At 36.0% G+C, this 27,797-nt stretch overlaps 1 protein-coding gene across 6 annotated transcripts in view; it reads left to right on the top strand.

Annotated features, from left to right (window-relative positions):
• The window catches only part of ZBTB20 (zinc finger and BTB domain containing 20), a 799,945-nt gene that overhangs the window by 464,826 nt on the left and 307,322 nt on the right, over positions 1–27,797 (top strand). The window contains exon 9 of one of the 6 annotated variants that reach the window (XM_082394692.1): positions 3,277–27,794. The exons of the other annotated variants lie outside the window; for them this stretch is intronic. The gene's annotated coding sequence lies outside the window, so the exon portion shown is untranslated. The remainder of the gene's footprint in view (positions 1–3,276; positions 27,795–27,797) is intronic. 6 annotated transcript variants of the gene reach the window in all.

Below are 27,797 nucleotides of genomic sequence, written 5' to 3'. Positions count from 1 at the left end.
AGATGCCGCGATAGTGAGAGGCCCGCACACCGCAATGAAGAGTGGCCCCCGCTTGCCGCAACTAGAGAAAGCCCTCGCACAAAAAAAAACCACGAAGACCCAACACAACCATAAATAAATAAATAAATAAATAAATAAATAAATAAATACCCAAAGTTTAAAAAAAAAAAAATGCAGCAATATATAAAATGAGTAATACCTCACAACCAACTAAAGGTTATCTCAGGAATGCAAGTTTAGCTTAACATTTGAAAATAAATCAATGTAAATTCACCATATTACTTGAATAAAAAAGGAAAATATGATCTCAATAGATTCAGAAAAAGCATTTGAAATAATTTAATAAGCATTCTTAATAAAAACTCAGGAAACTAGAAGAGATAGGAACTTCCTCAATCTGATGAAGGGCTTCTATAAAAACCTACAATTAATATCATACTTAAAGATGAAAGGCTGAATGAATGCTTTCTGCCTAATATCTAGTACAAGGCAAAGGTACCTATTTTTACTATTTCTGTTCAATATTATACTAAAGATCCTAGCCAGAGTAATAAAGCAAGAAAAATAAAGGTTAAAAAATAGAAAAGGAGGACTTCCCTGGTGGCACAGTGGTTAAGAATCTGCCTGCCAATGCAGGGGACACAGGTTCGATCCCTGGTCCGGGAGGATCCCACATGCCGTGGAGCAACTAAGCCCGTGCACCACAACTACCGATCCTGCACCCTTGAGCCTGCAAGCCACAACTACTGAGCCTGCGTGCCACAACTACTGAAGCCCACGCACCTAGAGCCCACGCTCCGCAACAAGAGAAGCCACTGCAATGAGAAGCCCGCGCACCGCAACAAAGAGTAGCCCCCACTCGCCGCAACTAGAGAAAAGCTCGCACACAGCAACAAAGACCCAATGCAGCCAAAAATAAATAAATTAATTAATTTTTTTAAAAAATAGAAAAGGAATAAAATAAAAATAGAAAACTGTCTTTATTCACATATACCGTGATTGTTTACATTAGAAAATCTTAAGGAATATGCAAAACAACTACTGGAGCTTAAAAGTGCGTTTAGAAAGGTCATAGGATCTTTATGCAAAAATTGATTATATTTGTATGTAGTAGTGGCAAATAATTTGAATATGAAATTGTAAAGTTAATTTACAATAACGTTAAGATACAAAATACTTAGGAATAAGTTTAACAAAAGAATATAAGGCCTCTACACTCAGAGCTACAAAAGCCTTAGAAATATCCATTGTTTGTGGGTGAGTACTCGATATTTAATTAAAGTATGATTTCTCCCCAAATTGATCTATGGAGTCAACACAATTCAAGTCAAGGTCTCAACAAGGTTTTTTTTTTTCCTAATTTTTGGAGAAATTGTCAAGCTAATTTTAAAATGCATATAGAATTGCAAATAACCTAGAAAAAGAAGAACAAAGTTGGAGCACTCACACTATCTAGTTCAAGACTTTCTATAAGTATAAATAAAAACAGATTATACTATCACCTCCCCTACCAAGAAAAAAGCACTTCACAAATAAGCCATTGGAACAGAATAGAGAGAGAATCTAGATATTGACTCCAAACATATGGTTGATTAATATCAACAAAGATGACAATATCATTTATTTAGGAGAAGGAAAATCTTTTCAACTAATGGTGCTTGAACAATAAAGAACAAGCATACAGAAAAAAAAATTAAACCTTTGCCTCTATCTCATACTACACACTGAAATTAATTTGATATGTATTAAACGCCTGCAAGACCTAAGATTGTAAGTGCTTCTAGAATGACACATAGGGAAAAGAAAAAACCCTCATAACCTTGAGGTAAGCAAAGATGTTTATAGGATGCAGAAAGCCCTAAACATAAAACAAAAAATTGGTTAATCAGACCTCATCCAAATTAAAAACTTCTGGTTATCAAATGACATTGTTAAGAAAATAAAAAGGCAAGCAACAGACTAGGTGAAAATATTTGCAATACATGTATCAAAAAAGGACTCATGTTCAGAGTATATAAGGAATGTCTTCAAATCCATAACAAGTTCACAAATGAAATTTAAAAATGGGCAACAACTTGAATAGGCACTTCACAATGGAAGATCTAAAAATGGCCAATAAACTCATTAAAAGCTACTCAGCATCACTAGTCATCAGGGAAATTCAAATTAAAACCACAAGGAGGGCTTCCCTGGTGGTGCAGTGGTTGAGAATCTGCCTGCCAATGCAGGGGACACAGGTTCGAGCCCTGGTCTGGGAAGATCCCATATGCCGTGGAGCAGCTAGGCCTGTGAGCCACAATTACTGAGCCTGTGCGTCTGGAGCCTGTGCTCTGCAACAAGAGAGGTAGCGATAATGAGAGGCCCGCGCACCGCGATGAAGAGTGGCCCCCACTTGCCACAACTAGAGAAAGCCCTCACACAGAAATGAAGACCCAACACAGCCATGAAAACAAACAAACAAACAAAAAAAAACCACAAGGAGATCATAGTTTATGCTTACTAGAATGACTAAGACAAAAAAGACTGGCACACTCAAGTGTTGGCAGGGTTGTAGAATACTTGGTATTCTTACATTTGCTAGTGGGAATGTTCCACCTTGGAACACTTAGTATCATATAGAGTTAAACATATACCTACCCACCCTATTGCTTGGTAATTGCGTTCCTGGGTATTTCCCAAAAAGAAATGAAAACTATACCCTCAAAAAGACTTGCACAAGAATGCTTACAGTAACTTTATTCATAATTGCTTAAAAATGGAAACACCCAAATATAGAAAATGGTATACAAAATGTGGTATATTCACAGAATAGACTACTAATAAGCAAACAAAACAAATGCACTATAACACAGACAACACTGTGGATGAATTTCAGAGATATGTTGTGCAAAAGAAGCCAGAACCCAAAAGACTACATATTGTATGATTCTATTTGTATGAAGGCAAAACTATAGTGGTAAAAATCAGAATATTGGTTGTTACAAGAGATGGGAATTGACTGGAAGGGGGCACAAGGAACTTAATCTTTGTTAGGATAGCGGTTACATAGGTGTATACATTTATCAAAACTCTTTGCACTATATACACTTTAAAATCCATGGATTTTGCTTTATGTAAATTTTACCTCAATTTTTTAAAACGATGTATGCTTGACTCTAATCAACTCTCACCTGAAGTGCTTCATCCATTTTGCTAACAGTTTCCCCGGGCACTGTCCTAATTAACCTTCAAAGCTGTGTTAAAACGTTTCTTTTTTCCTATTGCCTTGATTCCAAGAGATGTGGTAAAACATAAATTGTCAAGATTTGGAAACCCAAGAAATGTTCAAGGTTAAGGAAAGAGGAATCTAATAACAAGCCCAGATATGGCCTTGGATAGGCATTGCTACTTCAGGCAAGTTTTCACTGATTATGTTCAGTTTTCTTTTGTGAACGATATTGTTTTCTAAATTTGCTTCATTTCTTGAGCAAGAGGGATATAAAGTCCTTCACATTTACTTTTTGTTTGATTACATATTGCAAAGTTAGTAGCAAACTCTAAGCTTAAAAACTTCAAAGAATTTCAGGACTTTCAAATTTTTCCTTCTTTCTACTATCCAACCAATAGTTTTGTTTATTCTCTGGTTTACTCTACACTTTTAAAGAGTCATCGTCAAAGAAAAGAATAATTGAGTATTCAAAGATGACAATAAGCAAGATTTCAGTTTCTTTCCAAATGTAGGCTTACCACTTCCCTGCATTTAACCGTAAAGCTGGTGTTTTGGCAGTATTATCACATGATCGAGAATTCTGCTTTACCTAAAACACTCTTGTTTTTAGCTTACATAGGTGTCATCAGGTCTTGTCTTATTTTACTCCTCTTCACCCACCCCCAACAAACACTGCACAAGTCTGACTGTAATACAATTTCTTTTGTAATGAATATTTTTTTAAAGCACCTAATACCTGAATTATGAAATGCAGACAAGAGCACATTAACCTGGCTGACTTATTTCCTCTCCTGCTTTTTTTTAAACACATATTCTAGCCCAGTCTATCAACGCCAGATGGCAACTGCATTTTGATACACTGAATATTTACCAAGTCATGTGGTGTGCTTTTGAAGTATTTTTTTACCCTTTCCATCAGATGAGCTGACTCATCCCTCATTCATTTATTCCTGCTTTTAACAAGTTGCATTTTTAGAAACTTGACCTCGGCTTTATCAAAACGATAAAAGATGTTTTAAAATGATGCATCAGAAATTCTGAAGTCCTAACTACATGTTATGTCCTATGACTATCATGTATATTGTTACATTTTTAGATGTTAGTAATGCACCAATTTCCCTCATATATTTTAATGAAACTTTATTCCAACTACATTACTTTTTAGCATAGAAGAATGTGGTGGGAGTATATTTGTACTTAGACAGCTTTAGGATATTCAGGATATTAAAGCATTTATGGTTGAAATCGCTTAAAATGACCATGAAAATAGCAACTGAGCAACTGATATTTATGTCCAGGTCCTAAATAAAGAGCGCTATATTTTGGGTCTAATGAAAGATTTGGCCTATTAGAAATAGGCAGTAGGCCTAATAATAGTGATAGTAATAAGAAAAAAGACTAAATGACCTCAGAATACTATGACTCTCATGTTTTCTTCTTGTTTTCTTGGTCTTCATAAGAATATGCATTTGTGGAAGCACTCTCAGTAAACAAATGCTGGTATTCCTCAATCTAAGGATATAAAAAACAACAGAAGAAAGTGCTGACAGATAAAAGTACATGGCTTTGAATAATGTGCATGGAGGCCAGTGCATATTCTAAGAATTCTTCTTGGCCTGTTTATCTCTGAAGACTATTTTAAGTTATTATTTAAGTTTTTATGGCTACTTCTCAATGACGTTTCAGAAATAGTAGAGAATATTGGGTGTCTTAAGTTAAGAATTACTGCTTCATATAAAAGAGTGGGAGCTTTCTTTGTGAATAATTTTTTTCAAAATTATTATAGTTTCTTTTTTTCTTTTTAAAAGCAGACATTAGGGATATTTGGAAAGATTCAAAGGACCTATTCAGTTTTACCAAAAATCTCCCATGATACCCTTATCCATTATATTTTCTAGCTCTGTTGTGTAATTAAAATTGCTTCTATCTTTTGTGTGTGTGTGACATATTCTGTATAGTGCTTACTTAGTCTGGAGTAGATTCTCAAAAGTATTGATTGTCTTGTTAGTTTATGAATGCATGTAAAACTCTGAGCATAGTGCCTGATACATAGTGTGCATTCAGTTACTCATTCTTATTCTATTAGTATTGCTTCTGTTATTATTACTACTTTTAAAAGGACATTTCCAACTGGCCTTTAGAAGTTGTCTCATTAAGCCTATCTTTTTATAAAAGATTTGGGAAATATATAATCTACCTAGTGCAAATTTAAAGTAATTTGAGTTGTATTCTAGAAGCAAAAGAAGGAGAACATTCTAGAGGCAAAACACCACCAACAGTACTGAGTTCCTCAAGGCTTGGATTAGAATTAGTTTTTTTTAATGCATATAGAACTTGAGATCAAATCAATTTTATCCCTATGACATATGTGGATTTCTCTTCTCTATAGACTGTGTCAGTTCATTCACCTATATGATCCTGTAAAAGAGGAAGTACATCCTGATAAAGCATACCCATGTATCACAAAGCAGAGACTCGAGTCCATTGTGCACCCTTTTAGGTTTTGTAGATCTACAACATTGTTAGTGGTTTCTTTAGAAAAACATCTGATGGAATTCCACATTCTCTTATTAAATAAGCCCAGAAGATTTTCTACTAACCCTTTCACTTTTAATAGCCCTTTTCGGTGTAATCAGCGTCTCAAGAACTAGAATTTCTGGAGTCCATTTATCATTTTTATTTTATGGATTTCACTTGAATGTTTCTAACTTTGTGGAGACTCATCTAATTGAATGGTAACATTTTGTATTGGGTCAACAAGAGAGTTAGTAGTAAAAGCATTGTGGTGGTGGGACACACAAACACACACACATGTAAGGTTTTCCATATCGTTCATATTGTATTCCCTTTCCTGAAGTAAAGTAACAATGAAAGTACAACATATCTTCTTTGGCTCCTCTGCCAGATTAAACTATGGGATAAGTAAGTTATTGTATTATTTGGGGAGATAGGAAATGGATGGATATAGGTTAAATTTTTGAACTGGGAGGCACTTCAAATGTAATTGGGATCATTTATTTAGTAACATATTAGTCAACTGCTTAAAGATGTATTATTTTAAAATATTTAAATATTTAATTTCTGAGGCTGCTGGTTAATCAAAGGAGTAAGAGCTGGAGTAAATCATAATATTTGCTTTACTTTTATTTTGGGAGCATTACTTTCTGTATTTGCATTGTTTGAGTTTGTTGCCTTTGTGTTGAAATTTAATGATAATTCCCTGACAGTGTTGGTGACCTTTGCCCTACTATATTTATGAACTTTGCAATATACTGAAGCAAATTCTAGTCAAGCTAAAGTGTTTGGTTTTTCTAAACTCTCTCTGTACTTCAGATGGAATTTCATTCCTCTATTAAGCTGTTAGTCTAGTGGCTTATTGTATATAATTTATCAAATGCTATCTTTTAGGAGGAAGCCAGTCCTATGTAATATAACATTGTTATTGTATAGAACACAAATTAGTAAAGTAGTTAATAGTACACTTTTTTGAATGGCACTTTCTAAATTTAAGATATTACTATTCTATTCTATCAGTGCTTGGAAGACTGGGTATGGTGAGTTTTTCCTTAGTTAGAGAAGATTATCATGTCTCCTCATTTATCTTATGATACTTAGCTCATTAGGTCTTTGAAAGTATTAACTGTGAAAATGTATATAAAATGCTTAGCAAAATGTGGTATGCAATAAGCATTCAATAAGGTTCCTATTGTTATTATATATAATATGTTCATAGCTATTAATGGTATTAAAATACTAATAAGACTGTGATTAGTACAATGTCTAGTATGTAATAAATAATCAGTATTAATTATGTTAACTAATAAGTTCCTTAGTAAATTTTTTATTAACTGCAGTGCAAAGGCAATAATAATGGAAGGACTATCATAACAAATTCAAAAATATGGGTAAAACAACTAGTCAAAACAAAGCACAAAATTTAGTGAATATTTACTCTTAAAGTACATTGTTTTACTCTTCTGATAGACAACCATATCAAAGTATAAGTGGAAAACATGTTCTATAATGTGGGAAACTTAAACACGTTATGCTTGTGAAAAATCTCTAAAGGATTAACCTTAAAAATAATCTAGTACTGTCTTCTGTTCCTTAGTTCTGATCTTTAGTTTTTTTCAAATGATGGAAATTAGAGATTAATCCTTTTTCTTCTACTCCTAGCATTTTATCAATTAGCAAAGGAAGAGATGTCAACAAAGTACCATCTGGTCAATAGTCAAATGGTTGTTACAGACAGTGAGTGCTCTCAGGACTAGACATCTTTCTTTCTCTTCCATAAATGTCATGATTACTAGCTCCTTACTCCAAATCTGGTTTAGAGAGATACTAGAGAAGTGCTTAGTACTTACTGAGAACCTGCATAGTATGTATAACACATAGGTAATCATCATCTTAGAGATGATTATGGTTTAAACAGGCTGTTAACTTGCTCAAGGTCATGCTGATAATAAGTAGTGGAGTTGGTTTCAAATTCTTGGCTGTCTGACCCAAAACCCATGCTTTCCCTAGCACATCACATGGCTTCTTTCACTCAACCTAAGTAAATTGCCAAAAGCTTTTCCTGGAAGTTTAACCTCACTTTAGACTTTTTGAGACTTCCCAGCTGCCATCTATGGCTTCCTATTCTTAGGTTCTTTATCTTTGAGCAAGAAAAGAAAGAGCTGTAGAGGTAGAGGGAGGAAGAAAAGGAACTTTGTAAGGTTAGGAGTGATGAGCATTCCTCTTCAGCTTCCTCTCCATGATACCTCTTACCTTTATTCGTACGAGGAAAAATGTGAAAGTCCTCCCTTCTTAATTAAGAAGGGTAAAACTACCTTGACAAAGTTCCTTCCAATCCGTGATTAACTAGCAACTCTAGCCCAGAATTCTAAGTCTTTTCTTTTCCTTACTAAAGGTAACTCTTAAGCCTTCCCCTCTACTTAATCTGCATATTGTAGTGAGGTTATTTATCTTCCAACATTTTGCAGTTTCCCTTAGGAATACCCTTAGCAACTGATTTCCATACAAACTGTCTGGGAAAGTTTAAGGGGATCATATCCCTTGTAAGTAAACAAAATAGAGAGTTTGAATGGAAATTTAATAGCAAATATATTGGCATGATTATAGGAGGCTGAATGAAACTTTTGTTTTCTTTATATTTGCAGTATAAAAGTCAACTAACTCTCAGTTATAGCGATAGACTGGAAGAAAGATATTATTCTATTTTTTGACTTATTGTTCAATATAGCTTGTTTTCACCACATTCTATCAATTCAACCTCCAAAGCAAATCTTAAAACTGGTCTCTCTTTCCCATTACCATTGCCCTGTGCTTTGACTATTGCAAATGTTCCTAGTGGAGTTTTCGTTAGGAAGAAGTAGTTTTCATTAGAAGAAAGTAGACGCTTACTTTTCCAAATACAATCTCTAGTACAAGGGAGAAAAGATATGCCTTTCACTCTCTTTAAACTAGGGTTTCCACTGCTTTTTTCATCTCCACATAAATGTTTTCCTAACTTCTCCCATCCACTGCAATCCTACTGAGAGAGGGCATCAAGGCAAGGGCTGGCTTGGGTAGCCTCCTTTTTGGTCCACAGACTCTTGTTGTTCTCCCACTTAGCTGCTTTTCATATAGTCCATTTTTGTGTAGAGATTTTTTGAAAACTGAGAAATTTCAGAAAAATTTGTTCCTAAAATATTTATGCCCTATTTTTATAAAAGGCCTTAGGAAAATGACTAAGGATAAAAAGGTAACTCTATTCCATCAGTACTTATGATCACCTTCAGTAATTCTGCTAATCTTCTGCATTCTTTTCTGACCGTGCTCTGGATTTTATACCATAGTTGAGGGCTCTATTTCATCAATTTGTTTTCCTCTATTCCTCAATCCTACATAATTTGTTTAGTGAAGAACTAAGAATGAGATATCTCCTGCTTTATAGTCTTCATACACCTTCTTTATGATTGTGTCATGTCAGAGAAAGTGGTTGTGTCTATTTTATAAAGACAAGTGGCTAGATAAATCCTAATTCAATGGATTAAATTAATTTGGCTACTCCATAACAAAAGTCTACTTGTGTTAGAAGTCTGTTTAGCTTATATTAAATCTCTATGACTCAGTAACCCTCCTTGAGGCACTGGGTCGGGGTGCGGGAGGGAGTGAATGTGGGGGAACTAATAATAATACTAAAATAAAATAACTTTGAATTTCAGCAATACTATCCATTGTAAACTGATGCTAGCCCGAAAGATATCAAGAAACAGCTGGCTGAAACAAATATAGTTAAAACATTTCTGGAATTAACAAATGAGTCCAGCTTCTGGATGATGCTAGCAAGACAAAGGAATATAGTCTGTGAGTGATTGGGAAGAGGGTGAGAGGTGAGATTGAGAGATCCTCACCATTTGGCTACATAATTAATTAGATTTGTCAGTAATGCTGTAGATTGTAGTTAGAAAGGTTTGAGGTGGTTATTAATTAATATATAGGAATTCTTTGATAATGTATATGTGTTTGAGAACAGTTGGTAGTAAAGAAAATTTCTGTACATAATTATTATTTACATAAAAATGTATTATGTGAATTCTTAAAGGTAAGACTAGATGATCTTTGGTATTCGCTCACCAATGTAGTCTCCTACAATGGGTCCTTTAGAACATTAACATTTACTTTTACTATATTTTCATGTATCTTTGATCTTTGTAATAATCACTTCAACAAACGCCTGTGGGGCCCATAGTTCGTATGTCTGTGTGTAATAAACTGTATTATATTTACAATAAACGTGTACGGTTTAAAAAAAATGCTATTGCTTATCTGTTATCCATAGGGAAAGAATTTTTTAAATTTCTATATTAATTTTCTGTTTAGTTTTTTCATTTCTAGAGCTAGTTAATTTATTTAGATTATATCCTAAATATACTTTATCCTGCTTACCCACAACTACATAATTCCATAATATAAGGGCTTCTTAGTCCCATTTTTCTGTCTTACTTACCACCTTGGCAACATCAATAGTTAGACACAAAATGAGTGAACTGCAGTGATATGCAACATGGATAAATGCTAACAGTATAATATTAAGTGAAAATAATTAAATCTCAAAACATTATGTAGAGCATAATAGCATTTTATAAAGTTAAAAGCAATCAAAATATATACACATTGTATACATAATATATATACATATATGCATACATATACACAAACATAAATTTAAGAATACCTATAGTTGTGATAAACTACATGAAAAGGAAAACAAAGAAATGATAAACTTAAAAATCAGGATAATGGTTATCTTGGGTGGAAGAGGCAAGAGTGTAAGATGGGGAAAACTATATCGATAGATGTAGGTTATTATAAAGCTCCTAACTCTTCTTTCAGGGACTTAAAACATTTATTTTTTTTTCATTAAAAAATAACTATGTGAATAAAAGTAGGCCAGGTATGGCCCAATAATGAGTATGCATCATGTACCAAGGATTATGATTTATCTAATTCCATATACCTGAGGTACCAAAAAAAAAGCTACAATCATTATGTTAGTTATCTATTGCTAAAAAAAAAAAAAAAAAAAAAAATTACCTCAAAACCTTAGTGACTTAAAACAAAACATGCATTATCTTTCAGGAATCTCTCATGATCAGGAATTCAGGGGCAGCTTAGCTGGGTGGTTCTGGCTTGAGAACTCTCATGAGCTTGCAGTCAAGATGTCAGCAGGGGTTGCAGTCATCTGAAAGCTTGACTGGGGCTAGAAGATCCACTTCCAAGGTGGCTCACTCACAGGATTCAGAAGTCAGTGTTGACTGTTTGTCTCAGTTTCTGGCCAAATGAACCTTTCCATAGGGCTGCTTAAGTGTCTTCACAACATAGGGGCTGGATTCCCCACAGTGAATGATCAAGAAGAGTAAGGAGAAACAGCAACGGCTTTTCTAACCTCACATTGAGAGTCATACAAATCACTTTTGCCACACTGTTTTGGTCACACAGGTCAACCCTCATAGGGGTTGTAGGTAGGACTATACAAGGGTGTGGATACCAGGAGACAGGGATCATAGGGGGTCATCTTGGAAACCAGTACCACACAAACCTATCTGGCTTACCTTGAACAACTAGCTTTTTTATATACTACAACTATTTAATTCCAAACATTTCTCCCTATTCTGTTCTTGGTGGCATTAGAGAATTTGTTTTTCTCTCTAGAGTTGGAGAAGAAAGAAATAATTTTCTGCTTTTGATACAATAATACTAGCATTCTAATTTCAGCCTTTAGATTTAATTTCTTAATAAACAATGTATTAGCTTCCTTCTGCATGTGCTTTCAACTGTGTTGAACTGTATTATTTTTTTTCTTTTCTAATTCTAGAATTTCTAATTTTTAACCTTCTAGGCTTCATCCTTCCTAAATATACTTAAAATTATTAACCATTTTTTTACTTTCATGGATTTTTTTCCCAAAGCTGTAGATTTGTTAATTCGCTTATTTTAATGTTTTTCTATTTTTCCACTTCAAAATATTTGTCCAAGTGGCTTTTTGTGCATTCAACAAGTAATTATAGAGACTCTTTCATATGCCAAAATAGTAGAGTATCTCTGTCAAGCAGAATTGGGAAGGTATGGGAATAAATACACGTAGGGGAAAAAGGAGGAGTATTATAAGGAAAGGTAAGGGCAAAATATAAAGTAAGAAATCAAATTTAAAAGTTGGAGGGATTCTCAATTTTTCTACAATACCCTTCTATTTGAAAGACCTGCACTTCAACCATGCCAATTTAATAGTTGACTATTATACTGAAAGATCAACTGAGAATCATACACCAAAACTCCAAGGTCAGGCTTTGTGAAGTTTTAATACCTGTGGGACTTTTCACTGTTCCTTATCAGTGACATAGCTTAAAATGGTGGTTCACTGATCTTATGGGTCATAAAAGTGTGTAGCTAGTAAGAAATAAAAAGAAAAACTTGTCTAGTACTTTATAGGTAAATGAAAATTAGCCACACAAATAATCCCTTTTCCACTATTGCTTCACTACTTGTCAAAATACATTCAGGTGAATAAATCACAAAGGGATCAATTGATTGAAGAATGTGTGACATAATGTTTGCTGTCCCCCTGTGACCTATGTCTGTTCCCAGCCCACATCTGCAAGAAAGAGATTTTCATTAGAGAGCTTCTTTTTTTCCTTATTAGAATTCATTAACGCTGGAAAAAGAAAAAAAAATATTTAGAACAAGAAATCATCAGCACAACAAAATAGCACATGGAACAACTAAGGAATATTTTGCATCCTCAAAAGAATACTCATGAAGGAATAAGCATGTTCCGACCATATGTTTTCATGTAATAGTTTACAAATGTATCAAACCACATAAAAACTAAAATTAGCCATTTTGGTGGGAAAGATGACCCCTTTTCTTAAGAATGAAGATTTTAGCGTATTTATTTTTCATATAAAAGGAGAAGTGATTAATAATGTTACAAGGGGTCATAAAATATTTTTCCTTGAATTTCTGCCTAACCAAGACTTGCAGTTTAAGTCAACTGAAGTCTAATTCAAATTTTGCAACCTTTTGATATCAGATTGAATGGCACTTACTAAAACAGATATAGAAATAATATATCATCTTATATTCTTCTGAAACTGCTTACAGTATGTTCTAGGATTACATACCATAGTCTCCAAAAATGTGAATGACTAGTGAGACAATGAAAAAGGACTGGGCCGCATTCCCTTTTTTTTGTTTTTTTGGAATTCATTTATCAGTTGAGCTTCAAACCTGGGAGGCTGAACCATGAGTCTTAGAGTCCAGGGTTGCCAACTTGGGGAGATAGTGAGACTTAGCTAGAAAGGTTTCCAGGAAAGAGTAAACTCTATTAACTTGCTATGGCTAAATATTTGAAACCTGAAATTTTCAGGCTTCCAGGCCTGTTCTGATCTCAGCCAGGCATTGGCAATCAAGAAAAGTTCTCATTTTGTGGTATTCCGAGCTACTGGACAAAACTGCAAAATATCAGTATGCTCTATTGCCCACAAATGAAATCTTTACCCTACCACCTCCAACCCTACTCCACCCAAATTTCCCTTTTTTGCACCCTGAGCTATTTGTTCATTCCTAGATTGCCAATATCAGTTAAGTGTTGATCAGATTCTAGAATATAAAAGTAATTAACAGTAAGGTGTGAATGAGGTTTACAGGTTCACAAGGCAGATTTGCATTTTAAAACAGGGGCTTGTTAAACACAAATGAACTTCTAATAGATGGAATGTGTGAGAGAGATTCTTCTCTCTAAGTGATGGGGAGATTTCCAGTGCTCTTTCTCAGCCCATGGGTACACAAGTACAGTCTTGTTGGCATTCCTCTCCCCTCTGCAGGCTCTCACCAGTCACTCCTCTTTTATCCTACCAGTAACCTTTGCAAATAGTACATATTTAAAACAGAGAATTATTAGAGAATTGCTTGATAGAATTTTGTGCAAACCTGAAGGTCTTGGGCCTCACATTAGGTACTAGAGCCCTAAATCTCACAGTAGTCAATGTAAACAGACAAAAATGCCACACATTAAAGGATTAACTCTCCATTTAGTATATTTACCTGTTTAATTATTTAAATGAAGGGCAATTTATAAGAACTTTCCTATAATTACTAAAAGAAAGAAATGTCTTTTTAAAAATTGGGGGAAAAGATCAGAGACCTTTTAAAAAATAAAATTATTTGATTACATTCATGTAGATGAAAAACTGAAAAACACTTTCCATGTAATTTTGATGTCAGACTAAGAGAATTAACTCTGAACACCTAGATTTTTTTCTGGGCCAAAGAATTTAGAATTTCAGAGAAGAAAGAGTAGAATCATCAATAAGAAGAAAGAGGAGTATGTCAGTAGGGATCCAGGAATCTCTTTTTAAAATGTGATGAGCAAAGAGAAAATTGTTCTGTTCCACAAACTAGCCCTTCTACTCCAGCTCCTCTTGCTCCCAAGTTTCCCTTTCCTTTTCCCTTTGAGGAAAGATTATCTATATCAGAAACTCATGAAACCACTAACAAAACCTTTGACCACAATTGTGTACTTGAAAATTCAGCCTTTCATTTTCAGGCCTCTGTGCACAGGGTCCATAGTCTTTCCCCCTTAGATCTTTGTGGGCCACCAATGTCCATGCACAGGTGTCACCCAGAAATGTGATGAAGCTGTAAAAGAAGGAGATTCTAGAGAAAGACCCCTGTTCCCATATGTGTGCTCAGTCTTAGCTACTGCAGTTTTTCTGCCGTCCATCCAAAAGCCGTCTTTATTATAAAAAACTAATAATAATAACTATTTTGAAATCATGTCAGTTTTTTACAAACTATATAGCTCTTTCACTTCTGGTTTTTAAAATGTCCTTAAAGGTAGTTTAGAAGGGGTTAATAATAATGATGTTCACAGAGATTATTTGAATTTGCCAACTGAGCAAACAGTTGAATTAGGATTCAGATCCAAGAGTTAAAGAATTTTACTTCATAAACTGTGTTTTTTCATTACAACAAAATTTAGGGGCAGATATACCTTCTTGTATGAAATAGGGCTAAAAAAACCCCAGTACTACCTAAGATTAGAAAACCTAAATAATTCATAGAAATATGATTTTCCGAAATTATTCTTATCTTAAAATAAACTTTTATATGGCAAGATCTCTCCAGTTGAAGCATTGGGATTAAAGTAATAAAGTTTTAGTTTATCTCTTTCTCTTTACAGAAGTTGACCAATAGTGACTATTTTAATTTGCCCTAAAGAGAATGATTATCACTGTAAATGGTGTTATAAATAACTTTTTTAAAGCTTGTATGTAGGGTAACCCCATAATTTATCATCCAAACTAGGGCAATTTTCAGAGTGAAAGTGACCACTATTAATAATTGTGCCTGAACAGCTGGAACTGAAACTATCCTGAGTAAATAGGGAAATATGACTATTCAACTTATAGGACATAATTCTGGGTTTAAGAGTGATGCATTTTGAATGAAAAAAGGCCAGCAGAATCAAAATTCCTATACCTGACCTGTAACTTGCCCCGATTCCCAATTCCCATGAAGTTGACTCTTAAACACTATAAGCACGATTGAATGCTTCAGTCTCATGCTCTGCCCAAGAGATGACAGTCTGGGGGCATCCATTTAAGACCAAGTCAGAAGGAAGAGTGTCACCTGCTGAGATTCAAATTCCACGTTTTTTTATACCACTTGGTCGTTGGGGGTTCCCATCTAAACTTTGACTATGTACAACCCAGAAACTCAAACAGACATGTTCTGTGCAGTATTCCCCAGTAAACCTTAGTCACTTTCATAGGGGTCTAACTGACAGTCATTAAACCAACATTTGAAATGTCACGAGGGAGAATCTGTCCAACAGTTAAATTATTTTTACAGCTGATCAAAATAATATTATGTAATATTATATTAGTAATTGATAAAAATAATTAAACTGCTAAAAGATAGATTTTTATACACCAAAACTAAATTTGATAATGTAGGACTGTATTTAACCTTAGAATATCCTCATGACAGGCACAAAAATAAATTTTGTTTTAAAAAAAAGGTACTATTTATGAGAATGTATTGCTATGTACTATCCACGCAACATGCTGTCTTCCAATTTTGCCTATAAAGTGCTATATTGAACGGTGACCCTCTGAGAGTGGTACACTGAACACTGAATAACATAACCAGCAAATGACAGCTCGAGAGAGAGTTTGCTGAATTATCTGGAAATTCTTCAAATGAGATTACTTTGGTCCACCTAGCTTAAGAAGTATTTTCCTAGTCTGTATAAAGTTCAAATTATTTGATTTAGTTCCTGGAAAAATGTCAGTTTTCTTGCAACTTAAACTTTTATTTGAGGTAGAAAGTTTCCCTTCTGGACAAGTTGCAGCCTGGAAGTGGTAAAATGTCTAGAGAGGGGAAACTAATGAAACTTTGTTGTGGAATAGTTCACAAAGGAATACAAGATGCATTACATAATGCAGCCCTGTGTTTGTGGGGCCTCTTGACAGAATCCTGCAGTTTTAGCTCGAGCTGAAAGCTGCCACCAAAGTCCTCCCCAGATCCAGGCAGCTCTGAGTCTTTTTCCCCACCTCCTGCCATGATTACTCTGGCTTCTGATTAAATCATACTTTATATTTAAGGTCACTAACCTAAAACGACCCAAAGCTACTTATTTCTCTCTTCAACGGTTCCCCATTATTTGTAATATTTGGAAGACTTGAAAATAGCTTCTGTCCTAACTTATGTAGCCTTTTCTCCAAAAGCAAATGCTATACTGTAATAGTTTCCTTGCTCGTGGGTTCAAACGTCAGGTGAAAGGTTTTGGAAGCTAATTAGCGTGCTAAGGAGTGTGGAGCATTTGGGTGAGTCACAGCCGTGCTACCTGAGGGGTAGAGAAAATGTCTTGTCGCTAGTGATATTTAACGCGTGTTGTCTCCTCACTTAGTTTTAACAGAGCCAGAACTGCGTTGCATTGTTTTCTCTATGTTTAGTAGAAATCTTATTTATATCATCTCTTCTTTAAAACATCCATGCCTTTGGGGCTTAGTCTTATTTCTTACTTAAAGTATATTTCTACTAATTTTAGGAAATTTTACAAGTTTGTTTTTATTGTATTAATAACTGAACTAGGTTGTAACAAATTCTTTTCATAAAAATTCTTATTTTAGACTCAAAATTTTCTGTTTTGACCTGGTTTAATCCTCTTTTCTTAACAGAAATTTCCCCCTTGTTTTCAGAGTGAGCATTTCATTACATTTATTGAACGTCTAGTATATATAATCAAGATATGAAGCAAATGAATATTTATTAAATACCAAGAATGTGACCAGTGTCTACCATCTAGTTAGGAAGAACAGTTTGGATAACTCAACTTATGAAAATTATTTCTTGGTTAGAAATACGTTCAGTAGCAGAAATTCTGACTTGAGTGGCTTAAACAAATAGGGGTTTGTGCTTCTTACGTAACAAGTCCAGAGGTAGAGAGCTGCTGGTGTGTGATAAACTCAGGGTCAAAATCTCTGGGTTTATCTTTGCTTTTTTTTTCATGCTTGTTGCCATATGTTCACAAAATAGTTGCTGCAGCTGGAAGTATAATGTCCATATTCAAAGGAAGAAGAGGGAAGCAGGGGATCACTTTTTACCTCTATCAGAAAAGAAAAAGCTTTCTCAGAAACCAGCTTCTCAAGCAGATTGCCACATAGATCTTATTGACTAGGACTGGGTCCCAAGGCCACCCTTGGTTGCTAGGGAGGCAAAGAAATCAGGGAACAGATTTGTCATAATTGGCTTAGAAATATTATAACTCATCGTTCAGGACTAAGCACATTGCCACTCTGAACAAAATAGGAGTCTGTAGGTAGGCAGAAATGGGGGAATAGATATTGAGTAGGCAATAGTGTCTATTCCAGCTGTACTAGTCAAAAAAAAAAAAAAAAGAAGAAGAAAGAAAATTAATGTGGACTACAAAAACTGGAAAATGATTTACGGCTGTGATAGAACATAAGCTGGACTACAAGATAACTAAAGGAATTAGACTGATAAAAGAATGACAATAGGACACTCCAGCTAAGGGAAGAACAAAAGCTTAAAGTCAGGAACATATATGCTATATATGGGAAGTAGACACTGCATTGTGAATTCCTCAATTCTTTGAAGGCAGGAAGTAAGGCTTATTCCTATTTATTTTCCTAGTGTCTCACACATAGTAGATGCTTATTGAATCATAGTAAATGAATGTATAATATTCCAACCCAGAAGTCCAGACATGATTTAATAAATCATGGAGATAATAGAATACAAAATTTAAAATTTAGGACTCACTTGGCAATACCAAGATAAAGGGAAACACTAATATAGTCTGGCTACACTCTAGAATACTTGTTGGCTAGTACTGGAACCTGGGATGCCTAAGCAAGGTGGAGCAAGAAATGGAGGCTGAAATATCAAGTTAATAATTTGAACTTGATCTGTGAAAACCTGATTATGTTTCTGGAGTAAAGTTTTGGTAATATACAAATGATAGTCTCCAACAGGCCCTCCAACTATTGGAAGCCTAGAGTCTGTTGCTGTCACTTGTCCCCCTTTTCTCCAAGTTTTGTTCTCTGTGACCTTCAGGGATTTCCACTGTGAAAGGAGCTTTGGGAAAATGAGAAGTAGTTCGCTGGAGATTCCTAGATTCCTACTCTACAGTAATTGACATTTTACTTTTATTCAGTTCCTGTTCTATGCCAGTCAGTCTGCTGCAGTTTTTAGGAGATCATTAAAATACCTGACTACAAATTGTTTACATTCTAATCAAGAATTTAAATATCATGATTGATTTAAGTAAAGAAAAAGAAATTTAATACTGTTCAAAAAAAATCAAGTTGGTCAAAAGGATAGTTTGACTGGCTTTTATTGTCATGGTACTGATTTAACCAGACAACTCAGGCCAAGAGTCAAACAAACTTGGTTCTGCAAATACCACATGAGTAACTTCCACTGGAGGGAAATTATCTTTCTCATAGTCCTGCTCACTTTCTATTTAACAAAGGATAAAGTGTCTTGTCCTATTTTGTTTCCCGAACCCTGGAATTTAAATTTGGTTTACCATCTACAATATGGCTAAATAGTAAACTGAAATAATAAATGAAAGTAGTTTCATTTTTGAATTGCACCTCCATGAATCCCACATAATTTTAAGGATTTGCAATTCCTTTTTGTTTTCACAACCTTAACTTTACCTGAAAAGTATGCCAATGGAGTGGGGGATAGGCATGGTATTAAAATGTATAACCTTAGTAATGGCATTTCTAGCACACTTATGGTCTGTAGCCATTTCGTGAAGTTTACTTATTGCTTTAGGCTTCAGCCTCCTTGGTTAGATTAGAATACTTCAGATTATTTGAGCTGAAGAATACTTTTTATTTTGACAAAAGAACATTCATTTTGTTGTAATTGATTGAGTTATATATTTCCAGTGACAGATCTTTAACTCCTCCAAAGACCTGTAACGTTATTAATATTGCACTTGGATAAGTCACTTAATTTATCTGGGTATCAGTTTTCTCATCTGCAAAATGAGGTAACTGGACTCAGATGATCTCTAGCAACTTTCAGCTCTGGAATTGTATGATCTCATTTTTCAGTACAATTCAACAAATATTAATGAAATACTTACATGATGCAAATCAATATGGTAGGACCTAGATGGATACAGAGATAAATAACGTGATTTTTTCATGCAAGGGGTTTACAACTGGATGCATTCAAGATTGAGATGTATATTTCCCAACACATCCTAGCTCCTCATGTTTGGGATGTCATTTATGAATGAGGGCATATGATTCATTCCCAAAGGGGAGGAAATTCATTCATTTGTTAGTTTTTCATATCTGGATTTGGAGAAACAACAAAAAAAAAGGGATCTGAACTATCATTTTAATAATATTGTGCAGTTGTATCCCACCTTCATTGCAGAGAATTTAGAGCATTCCAGACCATTATCTCATTCATCCCTAAAGAAGTCCAATGCAAGTAGAAAGGTGTAAATATAGTTATTCAAATTTTAGTGATTAGAAAACTGGACCCTAAATTTCCTGGAGTTATACAGTGAGCAAGTGAGTGAGAACAGGTGAAATTCTAGGAACCCTCACTCCAGGACTGCATAGCCAGCTTCCCCTGTGAGTGACAGTTTCTTTTAGCAAGTTCTGCAGAGCCTGATTGCTAAACTATCTTCCACACCTGATCCTTCCTTATTCTTTATCTGAAGAGCAGCCATTGATGATTTCAGATGTATCACCAGGAAAAAAAAGGGTTATAGTGGAAGAATGGAATGTGTACAGCAACAGATGTGACACGCAAGTTGTGATATAGTGATATAATGTTCCAGTCTTCAGTTTGCACTAAAATTAGAAGTGAAGAAAAGTTGGGGACTCCTTCGTCAATCTGATCCATAAACATTTGACTATAGGCCCAGCAGCCATAAAGAAACCTGGGCTTTTGCTAGGCGAGAATGTCATTCTGAACATGCCACCCTGGAAACTGCCTCAGTTCTTAGCATCACTAGAATTTTCCTAGCCTTCTTTTGAGGGGAGTTAGGAACATAATGAATACTTCTTTTTACAAATCCTGCAAGCAGCTCCTTGGAAACAGGTGATTAGGTTTCCTTCTTTACCTAAATCTTCCTAGGTAGTAAAAAAGTCATATCCGTGTTTCGTCTCATGGTTTCCTTAGTCAAAAATTTGCATCTGAGGCCTAGGAAAATGTTTGGTTTTCACGATTGAATGTTTAAACAGGTGCACACTGCACTGGTCTGGCTGAGGAAAGGTAGTCTCTTCCTTCTGGAAACCCTGACGTTAAGAGAAAGATTCTCATGCCAGCTTTCATGAATGCTTGTGAAGGAAAGTGCAGGTGATTCTGAAGTCTTATTACCTGGGTTACCAACCCACTTGCCTCCCTCCCATTCTGTGTTCTCATGAAGAAATTGATTTAATAGATTCAAAATATTAAATACATTCTGCATTAATATTATATGCCCTCTTTGAATCCAAGTGGCAATACAATAGAATTTCATTTTATAAATAACACCTTTCAAGCTAACACCACAGGGCATAGTACAAAAGAATCAAAATAGAACACAAATGCTGTAATCAAATGCAGACCCCAGGAAGGCTGATTAAAAAGGCATGTCGCTAGTAAGAGCAGCCGACAGGGTAAGTATAGTGGGTCAGAGCAGAAAAGCCAGCTGAACAGAAGGGCAAACTAAAATAAAATGGACTTGCCTGCCTGATTCACATGGACTTACGATTCGTCTTTGTCATCATCTACTTTTGGACTCAGGAATTGCAGGGGAGAGGTGTGCGTATGTGTTTGCCGGGGAGGTGGGGATCAAATGTACGCAGCAGGGTCATTAGGTTTATCCTCAGTCTTCACACACAACACAAACAAAAGAAAATCCTAAAGACAACCACCTGCAGCTGCCAGCGCTGCCTACAGTATGATCGTGAGACAGCCCAACAGGGCTTGTTTTGCTTGATAATAGCACTGGTTTTCAGAAAACACAACTGAAGGAAACAAGTAGATCCTTCCCATAATAGTGGGAACAGATAGTATTGCTATAGCCAGGCATCAGTAAAAACAGATGAATGGGTGAGATGGGTGCTTTGTGGCCTTAGTCTTGAGACAGTCTTCTCTCCACAGGACCCTCTTCTCACCCAGTTGCTTTCTGTGCTCTCAGCCTCTCACCACCACAACCCTTTCTAATGTCAAGTGTTTGTGTTTTTAAACCCTACCTCTAGTTATAGAATAAAAGGTTCTGTCCCCTTCTTAAGGAATTAGGTGAAAACAGTGGAGGTATTTGAGTATACCTCCCCATCTGTATGTAAAATTATTTCTGACAGTGATCACTGTATACCTTGAGGAATGCATTAAGCTGGTCATTTACTTATGCTTTTCTATTTAATATTGAAGGTAGAACAATATAGGACAAGAATCATAGGAAAAATTTCCTGCTAACTATGTGACATTTTTCTGAAAAATAGCAACTTATAGTTAACAGCCTCCCCAAAAATGAATCATGGAACAGCAAATATGGGTTCTAGAGTCAACAAAAAGAAAAGGAGAGAGAAAGGAAAAATAATAGTTGAGGTCATCTTTACCACTCTTGAAGCTGTGGGTTGTTTTCAGTGACTCTCCTGATTACCCACTTAGTTGAAATTCTGGACTGGGATCACTAATGTGTAAATTTAGGTCAATAGTTTAGTATTTCTTTACATTTTTTTCCTAATCTGTTAATTATAAACAATGAAAACGTATGTGGGCAGCATTTGTGGAGGAAAGAAGGTCATTATACAGATACAAGTATTGCCACTTTTATTTAATAGAATATTATTTTCCTTAATTCTGACAATATTTATTTCATTATGCAGAGAGTCAGTATATTATTAAAGGTAAACAGCAGGCCTAGTAAGTAGTATAGTAAGTAAGAGAACACTGGATTGTAGTCTCCGAAGTGAGTTATTTCATAAAGTGTGTAAGCAAATAACTCTACCAGTTATCAATATACTGCCTCTCAGATCCAAATTTACCCTTCCTTGCCTGCTCTACAAAAATGTATCTGGGTCCTTTAAATATTTTTCCTTTCCTAACTGTGTGAGTGTGCTTTGTCAGTGAGGAATCAGACAGACATTATAGGAGAAAGAGGTTCTCCTCCCTAGCCCCCGTGTATTTTTTGGCAGGCTCCTGCCGTGCGCATGGTTCTCTAAGGCCTGGCTCCTGCGGCACATACAGCTGCCCCGGTGCCCAGCAGCTGAAGCACAGGTAGCTTCTCCGGTGCCCAGCAGCCAGCGGCTACGTGCAGCACCCAACACACGTGCATGCACACACGTGCACACATACACACATCGGGTGGTTTATGTAGTAGTGTGCCTCAAATGAGACAGCCTCCCTGTGAACAGCTTCCCTGGCACCCTAGAGTATAGATTTCCAGCAAGTTTTACTGACACAGCTCTCCAGCAACTTCTTTGCCATTCATTCATTCACTGGGTATGCCTTGTCCAACAAGGACTAGATCCCAGTCTAGAGGTGTAAGGGACTCTTCCTTGGGCACTCTCTATCAGCCCTAGAAGTTGTGATTGCTCCTTATTTTTGCTTATTCTTATATAATTTACAATTCTCTTCTTATTAGTTACTTCCTCATTACTCCAATCCCCTGTTATAGTTAATAATTGTTTATATTAAATTTTTCCTTTTCAAATTGCTGTGTGATTTCTCTCTCCTGATGGACCCTGACTGATACATGACCAAAGAATATTGAAATAATGTGTTGTTTGGGAGTAGGGGGAAGTCAGTCATCTCTTTATGGAATGGTTTAGCATTAGTATGATGTGCCTTATCCAGGCCTGGCTATTAGATGAACAAAGAGTTTTGAGAATTTGATGCTAGATTGAAAAGTGACATAAGAATATGATGCTATATACTATTTTTAACTGTACGTATGGTTTTAAGGATCCAATTTTAAAATATTTTACTTGATTTCACTGAGAGTTTTTTTAAAATGTAAACTATAATAAGGCAAACAACAAAAGACTGGACTCAAAAATAATTTGTTAGCCTTGAAAAGATGTTGCAAAATAGTAACACTATAATGTGAATATGTAGATTATTAATGCTAGGGAAATAATGATACCCATCATTTTTTGAGAACTCATAGCAATAGAGGTAGATACCGTTATTATCCCTATTTACAAATAGAAAAATATAAGTTCAGGAAGGTTAAAGAACTGGCCTAATGTGGTATGTGTAGTAACATTTCAGAGCCAGAATTTGAACTTAGATCTGCCTGTGAGCCCTGGCTCTAAACCATTGCTCTCTGCTTCCAGAACACTCGTACTGAAGTAAATAGCAAACTACCTGGGAGAACAAACACAGAACACTTGTTTGTGTTGTTTTCATCAAATATCCAGAAAAAGAAACTGTAATGTAACCCCAGAATGTTTAATTAAGCACACACCCTGAGATATTTCTGAGATAATCTACTACTCTTACAACAAGATATGGACAAACTGGGTGAACACTGGTGATCAAATCCCCAGAACCAAAGTGTTAACCGTGTATTAAAAACCCAGCAGCCTTTATTCAGAGCTGAATTGAAGGCAGATGAAATATTAACAGCAGTTCTAGCAGCACAAAATGAAATATGAGATCCTGTATCAGAAATTATTAGTAACCTGTTAAAAGAAATGCTGAAAAATGGCAGTTACCAAATTAAAACTGGGAAACAGAGCCCAAATGGGAAATTTTGAGAAGTTTGGAGGAAAATAAATGACAGATTGTCCTCTTGGCTCTTATTACTATGCCATCCTAAATCCTACTTGGCAATACATGGTGGAGGTGAAATAAGAACTGCATCACTGCCAGTGCTGGTCCTCAAATTTATAGTCCTAAGTGTCTGCGAGGGTGTCTGGGATTGATTGGAAAAGTAGTTGGAATTTGGTAGCTTTATCTAAATTGAAGAGTCTGGAGACTCTTATTATGAAAGGCTTCCTCTCATTTGTGAATTGGCCCCTTTGCTCCACTTTTGGATGCCTGGCTTCCTCCATGCCGAGCTGCACTAAATGTTTCTACATGGGAAAGCTATTCTCCTTAAATGCTTTCAAATTTAAAGCATCTATCTGGATATGTTCATGTTTACGACTCAAAATATCTAGCATCAAAAAAAGAGAGAAAGGTTACAAATACCAAATACCGGCTAGTAAATGAAGGCGATATTTTTCCATCAGTAACTGAGAGCAGAGAAATGACTATAAGCAGAGTTGTTGAGCAGTTGGTGCCAGAGAGAAAAAGGAAATGAGCTATAGAACCATAGAATCTTAGTGTTGGCAGAGACTATGGATTTCAGGCAGTCCAACCCTATCATTTTTCAATGAAGACACTGAGACATGGGGAGTTAAGGGACTTGACTTGCCCTAGACACATAGTTGTTTACTGACAGTCAGGCCAAAAACATTTCCCAACTCCCAGTCTGGAACTCTGTAGTTCAGCATGCTACTGCCATTCTCTACCGAAAATTAACACTAACCCAGCCTGGAACATAGAAGAATTCAGCATCTGTGGGGAGCAAGAAAAATGATGAATTCTGAGATGGAAGTCAGTCTGGGAAAAGGAGAGGGGAAATGGATGATTCTCCTTCATTGTGACTCTTTGGCCAACTTTCTGCAAGACATTTTATGTCAGTTTACTCCCCTGTGCCTTCCCACAATAATAAAATAATTTGGTTGTAATTCTCCAGGGTTTATATTTATGCATTCAAATTGGATTTGGTTAGAGAATTCTCCCATGTACAGGTTATCTTGATAGGTTTGTGGGTGGCATTGCTATTGATTCCTGTTATTTATGGGAGCCTGACTTTTTTCTCTAGCACTGAAATGTGCTCCAGAGTCCCTGTGGGGAGAATCTTCTCCAACGGACACCCTAACTAAGGATCAGTTGTAGGTTTAAGATACAGAAATTATCTTCTGTTAACCCTTGTATTCTATTAACCTCATGAAGAACTTGAGCCATATGTGGGCCTTATAATCAGATTCATGAGTTTGGTGAAATAATTTTCTTTATTTGGAAGCACAGGATAATTTGAAGTAAACCAGTAGCAAAGAAGATACGATAAAAATGTTTCAGTAGGATTCCCTGTGATATAGCAGTATAGGTCTTTTAGACCAATCGAATATTTTTCAGAATAGAGCAACCGGAAATGAGAGAATCAGACAGTATGATGAAAACTACAGATGGAATGCTTTGCATGAAAAGTGATTATATACAAGAGAGGGCTCAGGAGCAGGTAGGCGTGGAGTTGGAAAGGGGTGGGTAACTGAAATAAGAGAAGATAATGCTTGACCAGGTCTAGTAAAATATTCCCTGCCACAACTGCTGTTCCATGAAGAGACTGAGCCAAGAGGCCTGAAAAAACTAACCTTAAGTTCAGCGTTGCCATTATTGTGGGAGGCATCAGGGAGAGCACATCCGGATTTGTGTTTCACAGTAATCACTGCTGGGTGTCAGCATTCATCAGCCAGATGGTCAGACCCACAATTAATCAATTAGGCTGGGATGATCAACTGGACTAAGTTTTCCCTTTGGTAAAAAACCCTCATCATGCGGTCAAGGCCGATAGCACTTTTATCCTGTTGCTTTTGGAGAAGCTTCTAAAAATCCCTCTTTTCTTTTTTAGGTCTCTAGTTACTGAATGCTATTAAGCTCCAAGCTGCTTTGACAACATAGATACCCCAAATCAAGATTTTAACATAATAGACTTTTAACATCCTCTGTGTTCAAGCATAATGTTTAATGTCTCCAGATAGAAACAAGCTTTCTAAGGCAACATTCTCTGAGGAATGTTGCTCAACTGATTTTACTAGAGTCTTCGTATTGGTTCCACTCAGTACAGTGCAACGACACTGGGAATGATTCTTTCACTGGCACTTATGAAGATGATATGATAATCAAATATAAACAATAACACTTTATTGAGTGTTCAACCTGTGATAGATACTACTGTGATAAGGACTGACAAACACTGATTCCGTCCTTATAATAATTCAATGTGATAATATTCCATTTCAAAGAAAAGAAAACTGAGGCTAGAAAGTTCATTTGCTCAAGGTTAAGCATTTATCAAAGACATGTTGAGATGATTTAATGATCTCTGGAATGAAAACTAAATAAAATTTACATTTTTTTACACATCTTACACATCTGTATGTCCTTAAGGGATAACAATTAGAAATATATGGTGGGTCCTTATTAGTCCTGTTCAAAGCACTGTAAAGAAATATTTCACTAGCATTTCCCAGCTCTGTTGATGGTATTCTCTTTTCCCTGCCATTCTTGCTGCATCCCATCTGACTTTTGAAGTTGCTTTCTTCCTTATTTGGGGGCCATCACCACTATTTGCTGATAATTCTGTCCCCACCTCAGTTTCCTTATCTAGAAATGGTTCCTCTAAGTTTGTTTCATACACTAAGTCTTTTCTTTATCCATTGGCTCATTCAGGTGATTTGCCTCCTCCAAAACAAAATGTTTATTACTGATTTATTTTTCAGGTTGAACCTGATTTTTTCCTCTGGCTGTTTTCTTTTCCCTCTCCTCTTGCTTATGACAGTACTACTGCACAGGAAGAGGTGTTTGAAAGTCCTGTTGACTAGAAGTGTCACTTGCTGTTGGAGGTCTATGCTGACCCCACTGGGTAGAAATATAGACATAATTTCATATTTCCCCTGTGTTCCATCATTGAACTTATGTCTTTCTTTTCTCTTAGTTCTTCTCTACTGCCATCCAAGCTTAATTTAAGGAGTGCTTCTCTTTAACCATTTTGTGACCAGATTTTACAGGCTATTCAAGGACACTATTGACCCAAATGCACATCTTTGAGATATTAGGCTTTTACTTATAATTACATTATTTTATGGAACATGAGGCTTCCTCTTGTTATTCTACTGCAGTGCTTTTCTTTTGTTTGTTTGTTTTGCTACTTACCAAACTGGGAAAGCAATACCTAAATACCAGGATAGTGTATAGGTAACCACTGTTTCTTAAATCAAGTTCAGGAGCACATGGAAAAAAAGGTATTCCAGAGATCTTAATGAGCATCTTTTCTCCTCCAGGGCTCTACCCGTGCCCTCTTTTTCTGTCTGTGGTACTCTAATTTGTTCTTGCTATGTTTGGTAGGCAGCTGTTCTAAGTTTTTCCCTTGCTGCTCCTTTTTTGTACACTCCTACAATCTTCACCCCAGAGCTGATGAGGCTCTTTCATTTTGACCTGCAGTATCTCCGTGAATTGCGGAGCTGAGCCCTGCCATCTAGACCGCCTTTCTGCTTCATTTTGCTTCTGACCTAAACCCCCCCTGCTATTCCAGGCCTGGCCTCTCATGACCAGAGACTGCTGACTCATCCTGGCCTGTGCCAAGCTGTGCAGTCGCTTAGCGATGTGGACAGGAGTCGAAGGACTAGAATGAGATCACTGAACTCATTTCACTTGTTGCTTACGGTACAGTCCAGCATGAGCTGGAAATGTAGGAACCTCAGCCTCCCGAGCAGAAAGAGTA

The sequence above is a fragment of the Balaenoptera borealis genome (genome assembly GCF_965194805.1).
Source record: "Balaenoptera borealis genome assembly, chromosome: 5".
In the NCBI taxonomy this organism is placed as follows: Eukaryota; Metazoa; Chordata; class Mammalia; order Artiodactyla; family Balaenopteridae; genus Balaenoptera; species Balaenoptera borealis.
This window is presented reverse-complemented; position numbering and strand designations above follow the sequence as displayed.